Source organism: Pantherophis guttatus, chromosome 7 (genome assembly GCF_059756535.1).
Source record: "Pantherophis guttatus breed Tessera chromosome 7, ASM5975653v1, whole genome shotgun sequence".
NCBI classification, from domain to species: Eukaryota; Metazoa; Chordata; class Lepidosauria; order Squamata; family Colubridae; genus Pantherophis; species Pantherophis guttatus.
This window is the reverse complement of record NC_142069.1, coordinates 6,803,992-6,814,820: the sequence shown is the minus strand read 5'-3', so window position 1 is coordinate 6,814,820 and position 10,829 is coordinate 6,803,992.

Below are 10,829 nucleotides of genomic sequence, written 5' to 3'. Positions count from 1 at the left end.
AACTACACTATGTGAATTTTGAGGACAGCCACATTAAAAAAGAGAGATGGTATCTATATTAAGACACAGAAAAATGGTTTAAAATGCAATGGTCCACATGCATGTTGGACAATCTTAGTAGTATCACTTTACATTGTTCCCAAAGAGTTTAGTTGGTTCCTAATGGGTAAGGTATGACAGGGAAGGGCATGATAGCAGGCATGATAGACAGGGCTCTCCTCCTTTAGAACAACTTGATCGCAATCCTCCCACCTGCCCAAATCAAGAATGGCTCCCACTTTCCTCCATTTCCATGATCCTCCAGAAGCTGGTGAAAGTTGCTATGTGTAGTTATTATATTGAAGAGGATCATGTTGTCCTATAATTGTTATGTTGTTATGGAGTTGTTTCAGTGGTGGGTTCTGTGGGTGTGGCTTGGTGGGCGAGGCAGGGGAAGGATACTGTAAAATCTCCATTCCCACCCCATTCCAGGGGAAGGTTACTGCAAAATCCCCATTTCCTCCCGATCAGCTGGGACTCGGGAGGCAGAGAATAGATGGGGGCAGGGCCAGTCAGAGGTGGTATTTACTGGTTCTCCAAACTACTCAAAATTTCCACTACTGGTTCTCCAGAACTGGTCCGAACCTGCTGAATCCCACCTCTGAGTTGTTTTGTTATTTCTGAAGTTCTAGTAGACTGAGATGATGATTCAAATAGAAGGTAGAAAGATGATAGATAATAGATAGATAGATAGATAGATAGATAGATAGATAGATAGATAGATAGATAGATAGATAGATGGGTAGATGGGTAGATGGGTAGATAGGTAGAAAATAATAATATTGGATGGATGGATGGATGGATGGATGGATGGATGGATGGACCAACAAAAAATGGATGGAGAGCTGGACAGATGAACCAATGGATAGATGCCAGAGACAGAAATAATGGGATGGATGGATGGATGGATGGATGGAAGGAAGGAAGGAAGGAAGGAAGGAAGGAAGGAAGGAAGGATGTATAAACAGTTGGACAGTTGAACAGATGGGTAGATGCTAGAGAAAGAGAAATAACTGGATGGATGGATGGATGGATGGATGGATGGATGGATGGACAAAAAGATGGATGGATGCAAAGATGAATAGACAGATGGATAGATACTAGAGACAGAAATAGTGGGATGGATGGATGGATGGATGGATGGATGGATGGATGGATGGATGGACGGACGGACACACAAGGCAGACAGACAGACAAGAAATAAAATGGAGCTTAACTGGAGCAAAGTCCTTCAGAAGGATTTAGGAATGACACTCAGTACCATGTTTAAAAGCACACATACAATGCACAACCATCTGATCATTGAACCAGATCCAGCAAGGGTCTTCTGAACGTGCTTCTGAAGTCAAGTCATCCCTTTTATCTTCTATTCATACTTTTTTTTTTCAAGCGTGTTGCCACAACTCTTTGGGCTGTTGTTCTAATTCCGAATGAGTTTGAAAGTGGTTGCAGCCAGGTGTGTCGCTGGGCAATGTGGTTTTCGCTGCAACTCCGCATTCATCGTTTGGTAGATGTTGAGCCCCTGTCACAGACCACCCACCCACCCACTCCTGCTTACAGGCAGGAAGAGAAACTGAGAATCTTTCTACCAATTTACAATATAGAATAACAGAGTTGGAAGGGACCTTGGAGGTCTTCTAGTCCAACCCCCTGCTTAGGCAAGAAACCCTACACCACTTCAGGCAAATGGTTATCCAACATCTTAAAAACTTCCAGTGTTGGAGCATTCACAACTTCTGGAGGCAAGTTGTTCCATGGGTTAATTGTTCTAACTGTCAGGAAATTTCTCCTTAGTTCTAAGTTGCTTCTCTCCTTGATTAGTTTGTATCCATTGCGTCTTCTCCTGCTTTCAGATGTTTTGGAGAATAACTTGACTCCCTCTTCTTTGGGGCAACCCCTGAGATATTGGAAGACTGCTATCATGTCTCCCCTAGTCCTTCTTTTCATTAAACTAGACATACCCAATTCCAGCAACCATTCTTCATATGTTTTAGCCTCCAGTCCCCTAATCATCTTTGCTGCTCTTCTCTGTGTTCTTTCTAGAGTCTCAACATCTTTTTTATATCGTGGCAACCAAAATTGAACACAGTATTCCAAGTGTGGCCTTACCAAGACCTTATAAAGTGGGATTAACACTTCATGTGATCTTGATTCTATCCCTCTGTTTATGCAGCCTAGAACTGTGTTGGCTTTTTGGCAGCTGCTGGCTCATATTTAAATGGTTGTCCACTAGGACTCCAAGATCCCTCTCACAGTTACTACTATTGTGCAAGGTACCACATTTACTGGACCTGTGCATTTTGTTTTTCTTGTCTAAATGTAGAACTTTAATTTTTTCACCATTGAATTTCACCAAAATTTTTCTATCAGTATATTTTGTGGCATGGTTCTAGATCAGCTGGACTTCTGGAGCAGACTGAATATCTAATTTTCCACTGCCTGTATGTCAACTAACTTTCAGTGAAGTCGTAGGTGTGAACAATGGGATTCAAACTCTGATATTCTCCTTCAGTCAATTATTTTGTCCAATCCTTTCAAAGGAATCAATACTTTACCGCCTATAGAAGAAGAAAAGAGATAAAAACACTCCTAAAGAAGGGAAGGGGGGGGAATAAAAGGCAACGTGTAATAAAACTCAGAATGAATATCTCCAAAGTAGCAATTTTAATCACAGAAGCACAAAGAACTCGCAGACTTTGATAAGGGATATAAAATATTCTGGCCATTAAAAAGAAGAAGAAGAAGTTCACCAGTTTTCCATTTCAATTTACTTCTCTATAAATCAGGGAGCAATTTAATCAAATATTCTTCCAGTTTAATTGTTTTACCTTGCTTTTATGTTAAATTTCACTGATTTAACTGCCAGCACAGGACTGCACATTATGGAGGAAAATGTCAGTGGATGGGACCATAATTAGTATAAAATTCAAACATTAAGTAGGAATGTGCAAGAAAAAAATACTGCTTATGGAACAAATCAATGTATAAAAGCAACATAATACCCACTGGGCTTCTGGCCCTATTTTAACTTGATTTTATTTTTATTTTTTAAAATTCATTCTTAAAAATTAAATTAGGTTAATAACAAAATTAAAATAATTAAGAAGCTGGAATGCAGCTTTAAAGCAAAGTGTATAAGAGATAAAATATCCCTTTTTGCGGGATTATAACTGCTGAAAATTAAAGTTGGTTGCCCGCCATTTTGTGATGGGAAATAGATACAACCTGTAGCAGAAAAGCTAACACTGTTGTTGTTCAGTCGCTAAGTTGTGTCTGACTTTTGGCGAACCCATGGACCATAGCATGCCAGGCAGTGATGGGATGCTGCTGGTTTAGCAACCGGTTTGGTGATCTTGCGCTGCACAAACTACGCACACGTGCACAATTTTACAAATACTAACCTTCTGTGTTACCACTTGGGAGTAACACAGCAGCAATCAGCTCTACCGCGCCAATCAGCTGAGAAGATAAAGGTAAGTAAAGCGCAGGGGCAGGTGGGCAGGCCGACCTGATCAGCGGAGTGAACTGGTTCACTTCCAGCTGATCGTCGGAGCTACCAATTTGTCCGAACCGGTCTGAACCAATAGAATTCCACCCCTAATGCCAGGCCCCCTGTCCTCCATTGTCTCCTAGAGTTTTCGCAAATTCATATTTGTTGTTTCAACGACACTATCTAACTCTCCCATAAGTTCCAGTAGCTGAGGGCTTTTTAGCGAGTTGCATGAGTCAAAACCTCCTACGATTAAGCATAAAACGGATTCATGGTTTAGGCGTTTAATTCCAAAGCACACAATTGTTTGTTAACACAGGTTTGGGGTGTTGTGCGAATCCAGGTAATATAATGTTTTAGGGAAGTGTTGTGCAATTTGGGGGAGGGGAAGATGTTGAAATATGTTGGGCTGAGACAGAATGAAAGACCAAAGATGGTTTCCATAGCTGAGGTAAATCTAATCTCTTTATTCACCTTAACCACTATACCATATATAATAATAATAATAATAATAATAATAATAATAATAATAATAATAATAATAATAATTTTATTTATTTATATATATAATCTCTTACTATGTTGTGTAAAGCAGAGAACCAAGTTAAACGATAATTGAGCTTCATTGAATGTAACAATTGGATTTTATTAATCCAGGTTTAAGGAGAGGTCATCCTGTTGTGCGAATGCAACGTAGGTGTTACAATTGTAATTGTGCACCAAATAACAGGCGTAAATCGAGGCGTATCTGCACTTCAAGGTCAAGACCAGAGTTGAGATGTTGACGTGGTCCTTCACAAACATATATACACATATACACAGCTTGGGGGGGGGGAATAATTAAGCCAATCTCTTCATTACATGCTAGATTTCTTCATGTGGGGAATTCCTCTCCTTGAAATACTAGCTTTCTTCCTGCAGGGGAATTTCTTTTCCTCGGTGCATTCATCAAATATCTCTCCCCTCACCCAGTTGTATCAGTAGAGTCGGTGGAAGGTACTCATTGTTCTGCCCAGAAGCTACATATTTCACCTTTCATCTGCTGCAACAGAGATAATTTAGGAATTAGAACAGCTAATCATTCTTCTCTTTTCTTCTTGTCACACAAGCATCCTCGTGGCAGGCAGCTCTGCCCCATAAGCAAAGGATGAGAAAGCTTTAAAACACCTTCATCTTTGAGATTAACAAATGCAAATATTTCCATCATCCCCAAAAAACCCTTTTTTTTCCTGTTAAATCAATGGGGAATTCAGGGATGGTAGCAAGAGACTAAACTATTTAATTAAAAGAAGGGGTGAATCCAAAGTAGAAAATTATGCCAGCAATCAACCTATGAGAATGAGAGAGGATGGAGAAAACACATTCACACTAAAAAAAAAATGTTTTTGTGTCTTCTTTAATGCATTTTAAATGTTTTCTTTCTTTCTTTCTTTTTTTCCTGTGGAATTTTTTTTCCCTTGGAGTTTTGCATTACAACTATTTTTGAATAAAATAAAAAATATTTGAAGAGAAATGCAGAATCACTTTACCAAATGGAGAAAAAACTAGGTTAGAAAAATAGTCTCGGTTTTGGTTCGGTTGGGGAAAAACAAACACACGCCCGCATAAAAACACACTCGTAATGTGACACAATGAGGTAAATAATAAACGTTCCCAAAATGGAGACGCTTGAGTCCTCTAAAGGTTGCTGGACTACGACTCCCAGCATTCCAAGGAATGACCATGTTAGCTGGGGCTTCTGGGAGTTGTAGTTCAGCATCAGGCAGAAGGCTGAAGATGCCATTTTTCTGCCCTGTCCTTTTCTGTGGTAGCCATCAAGAGACAAAATATCTGAATTTTGTGGATTTCTCTCTTATATTTCCAGCAGCAATTTTTGTTATATCGGCAACTTGGGTAAATATGTTTGCATATTTATTTGTTGCTCTAGCACAACCAGTGGTGGGATTCATCTGGTTCAGGCCGGTTTGGGTGAACCGGTAGTTAAATTGCTGGCTGGCCCCACCCCTTCCTACCCCGCCCCTTCCAGAAGTCCCCATGCGTCCCATTTCTACTCCCAGGAGGCTTCAGGGAGGCCTCCTAGGCCCAAAATGAGGCGGGGGCAGCCCATTGGATCTCCTAGGCCCAAAATGGGGCATGGGGGGGTGGCGTGCCCCCCATGGCCCGTTTTCGCTCCCAGGAGGGTGCAGGAGGCCAAGTGCTGCCTGTCACACCCCCTGGCCATGCCCACCAAGGCCACGCCCACCCAGCCGGTCATTAGGGCAGAGAATTGGTTGTTAAATTATTTGAATCCCACCGCTGAGCAAAACAGATTTTCAAATGCCAAAGGAGAGGTCAAAACGATGAAAGAATAAAATGATGGGGTTATCATGACTGAATAACACCATCTGATTCTAGGTAGTCAGTTTACAACCAGTGGTGGGTTCCTCCCGGTTCGGTCCGGTTCGGCCGAGCCGGTAGCAGTGACGATATGATGTCACCGAACCGGTTCTCCCCCCCCGCCCTCCCACCCCCCCACTCACCCACGTTATTCTTATCTTTTATTTGGTCCAGTGGTGGGTTCCTCCCGGTTCGGTCCGGTTCAGCCAAGCGGTAGCATTGACAATATGATGTCACCGAACCGGTTCTCCCCCCCGCCCTCCCACCCACCCACCCACCCACGTTATTCTTATTCTTATTCTTTTATTTGGTCCCACCCCCAATCTATTGCTTCCTCCTAAGTCCCAGCTGATGACTAGAGGGGAAAAAACTGTTTAAACTCTTGCCGCGGGGCTTCAAAGGGCTGCCCTACAGCTGATCAGTGTTAAATGCAAACAAATGAGTCAGGTCGTAAGTGCGAGGACTGGTCGTAAGTGCGAGGACCTTCCAGAAATGACGCTGACCAGCTAGTCACGCCCACCTAGTCACATGACCTCCAAGCCACAACCACAAAATAAGCCACGCCCACAGAACCGGTAATAAAAAAAATTAGAACCCACCCTGTTTACAACCATTCCTCTAGTGACCATTTGAATTCTCAACAGCACTGAAAAGAACAGACTAGTGAAAGTTTTTCACGCTTAACAACCGTTGCAGCTTCCCCATGGTCACGTGATCAAAATTTGACCGCTTGGCAACTGGCATGTACTTATAACGGTTGCAGTGTCCCGGGTCATGTGATCTCTTTTTGTGACCTTCTGACGAGGAGAGTCGGGGGGGCAAACCAGATTCACTTTACAACCATGTTACTAACTTAACAACTGCAATGATTTCTGTGGCAGGAAAAGTTGTAAAATGGGGCAAAACAACAGCTGTCTCGCTTAACAACAGAATTTTGAGGCTCAGTTGTGGTCGTAAATCTTGGATTTACCTGTAATGAGAGCTTTACCATAGGTAATGGACTTTCTCGTTCCCTTATTTAACTCTGTCAGGATAATTGACTGTTTTGCTGACTTGAACTTCTGAATGGCCTTGGGCCTCAGGTGCTCCTCAGGCAGAGTAATAAAGAGGAGGAATGTTTCCTCAGATTGGGGTTTCCCAAATGTTAAGGCGTACCTCCCTTGGGGAGATGCAAACACAATCCAGGCGAGGTGCGAAGAAAGCTTTTTGTGAATAATTCCAGCTTTCCCGAAGATTCATTGCATTGTTTTCACTGCACAATAGTGTTCATCTTGATTGTTAGGGAAGATGTGTATATTAAGAATACACTAAAGGAAAATAGGATAGTGTAGGAAGAAAAATCAGTCCAGTTCTGAGCTGGGAATAAAATGGAGACTGCTTAAAGAAAGAAGGTTTATGGATGAGTAGAAGAACCAACAACAGCGTGCAGTTCTGGGGCAGCTGACAAAATGACTGAATGAGCGGATGGATCTTTATAGACTTCTGGGGTTTTGTGTTTGAGATGCTCCAGGGGGTTGTGCAATGTAGTAAGCCTTGTGTCTTTTACTATTCTAATGGTGGTGGGTTAATCCTATTATGTCCTAAAGGTCATGTCCAGTCCTTAGAATTTGGGTGGGGGATGTAAATTCTTAATCCCATCAGATGCGGGGGCTGAGGGTGTTTTGTTTATAAATAGATTGGCGCAGTCTTTCTTAATAAGTACAAAATATCCATCTCTAAAGACTTGAAGTTCTGCTTGAGGCTATTAAGAAAACCCGGGGCTGCTTCCTGCCTTTGTTAAGATTTTTTTTCTCCTTTGGAGAAATATAATATTTTGCCTCTTTTTAATATTAAGAATAAAGAATATTTTAATCTGGGAAGGGGAAGAGGCTTCCTACAATGGTGAAAGGCTTAGGAACCTCCGACTTAGATAACAACTCTGCTTGCAATGCCAATCTGTCTAGAATAGAATAGAATAGAATAGAATAGAATAGAATAGAATAGAATAGAATAGAATAGAATAGAATAGAATAGAATAGAATAGAATAGAATAGAATAGAATAGAATTCTTTATTGGCCAAGTGTGATTGGACACACAAGGAATTTGTCTTGGTGCATACGCTGTCAGTGTACATAAAAGACAAGATACATTCGTCAAGAATCATAAGGTACAACACTTAATGATAGTCATAGGGTACAAATAAGCAATCAAATCATATTAGGAAACAGTCAATGTAAATCATAAGGATACCAGCAACAAGATTACAGTCATACAGTCATAAGTGGGAGGAGATGGGTGATAGGAAGGATGAGAAGTTTAATAGTAGTGTAGTAGTACCTACAAGGGTGAGGACTCTTCACTGTTTATGAGATTACAAGTGGAGTCCTCAGGGCTCTCTGAGCTTGGGTGGCTGGCTTGATGACATTTCATGACCCAACTAAGTAACAACATCACTGCAAGAGAGTACGGGGTTTGCTTCCTGTTGATATAACAATAGTTTGCCCTGCCAGTGTTGGTGGCGGCAAGGTTTTCAGAGTTGGTGGGAATGTGGGTGTCAGTCAATGATGGGCTGCTACCGGTTCAGACCGGTTCAGACGAACCAGTAGTTGTGACCCGCACCAGCCCCCCCCCCCCGCTCCCAGGTGCAATCCCATCCTATATCGCTGTGTTTTTTGATGCCGCACACATGCTTGGACGGCGTGCATGAGTGAATTGCTGTGTTTTGTGACGTCGCATGCATGCATGGACTCACATTTCCGGTGGTGGGCAAACTGGTTGTTACAGTATGTGACGCCCACTTGTGGTGTTGGTGGTGGTTTTCTCCAGCAACACCGGCAGGGCAAGCTATTCTATATAAACAAGAGGCAAACCCACACTCCCTTGCACTGAAGTTATCTAGTCAGGTTAAACCATCTTCTCCCAGATATTAGGATGATCCAAACAATATTGGCTTTGTATAAGATTGTGAAGCATTGGTTACGCCCAGATCTGGAATCCCAAGTGTATTAAAGTCAGGGGCGGGTTCTAAAATTTTTTACTACCGGTTCTGTGGGCATGGCTTATTTTGTGGGCGTGGTTTGATGGTCATGTGACAAACAATTCTTTAGGATTTAGCAGCGGTACTGGTCTACCAGGCTTTTAACTGCTTGCAGAGCTGTACCGATCTACCTATTTGTTTTTGGAGCGCACCGGTCTACCACCACACTGCCTTTTACCACTGATCAGCTGTAGGGCGGCCCTTTGAAGTGCCGCGGCAAGAGTTTAAACAGTTTTTTGCCGCTTTGCCACCACCGAGAGCATCGAAAACCACTTTCAGGCAGCTTGGCCTCAATTGCCAATCTACCACCACCGAGCGGTTTACAAGGAGCGGATCGGTTCTAGCCTTCTTCTAGGTTCTAGGCTTCTTGACTTCTCAATTTAAAGCTACGGTGTCTTGTTTTTTTTCTCTCTCTCTCTTCTTTGTCAAGTGAGCCCTGATTTTTTTCCTTCTAGCCGATCAGCTGAGACTCAGGAGGCAGCGAATAGATTGGGGGCAGGGCCAGGCAGAGGTGGTATTTACCGGTTCTCCGAACTACTCAAAATTTCCACTACCGGTTCACAAGAACCGGGGAGAACCAGTAGCAACCCATCACTGATTAAAGTCCCCCATTTCCTGGCTCTAACAATATCCATAGTAACAGTTTTACTTGGTGCCATACAGGTAGTCCTTGACTTCCAACCTTTCGTTTAATGACCCTTCAAAGTTACAAGGGCATTCAAAAAAAGTGACTTAAGAGTGTTTTTCACACTTACAACCATTGTAGCATCTCCATGGTCATGGGCTCAAAATTTGGACCCTTGGCAACTGGTTCATATTTATGATGGTTGCAGTGTCCCGGTGGTCATGTGGGATCCCCTTTTCTGACCTTTTGACAAGCAAAGTCAAGGGGGAAGCCAAATTCACTTAACAACCGTGTTAATAACTTAACAATTGCAGTGATTCACAAAGATCATAAAATGGGGTAAAACTCACTTAACAACTGTCTTGCTTGGCAATGTAAATTTTGGACTGAATTGTGGTCGTAAATCGACTATTACCTATGTATATCAATTTTGTGCTATTTTAATTGTTTTTTTTTTTAATTTGATTTATATGCCGCCCTTCTCCGAAGACTCAGGGCGGCTTACAATGTGCTCAGCAATAGCCTTCATCCTTTTGTATATTTATACAAAGTCAGCTTATTGCCCCCACAACTGGGTCCTCGGTTTTAACAGCTGTAAATGGTTTTTTTTTATGTTTTATGATGTATGTTGTCAAGATCATTTGTTGAGATGGGCAGCTATAAATACAGAGAGACAGAGAGAGATGATAGATAGATAGATAGATAGATAGATAGATAGATAGATAGATAGATAGATAGATAGACAGACAGACAGATACCCTGTTTCCCCCAAAATAAGACATCCCCTGATAATAAGCCCAATCAGGCTTTTGAGCACATGGCAATAAGGCCAAGCGCTTATTTCAGGGTCCCAAAAAATATAAGACAGAGTCTTATTTTCAGGGAAACACGGTAGGTAGGTAGGTAGGTAGGTAGGTAGGTAGGTAGGTAGGTAGGAAGGAAGGAAGGAAGGAAGGTAGATGATAGATAGATAGATAGATAGATAGATAGATAGATAGATAGATAGATAGATGATAAATAATGATAGATAATAGATAGATAGATAATAGATAGATAGATAATGATAGATAGATAGATAGATAGATAGATAGATAGATAGATAGATAGATAGATAGATAGGTAGATGATAGATATAGATGGCAGAGAGAGAGAGAGATGATACATATAATGACGGATAGATAGATGATAGATGATAGATAGATAGATAGATAGATAGATAGATAGATAGATAGATAGATATAGATGATAGATAGATAGATAGATAGATAGATAGATAGATAGA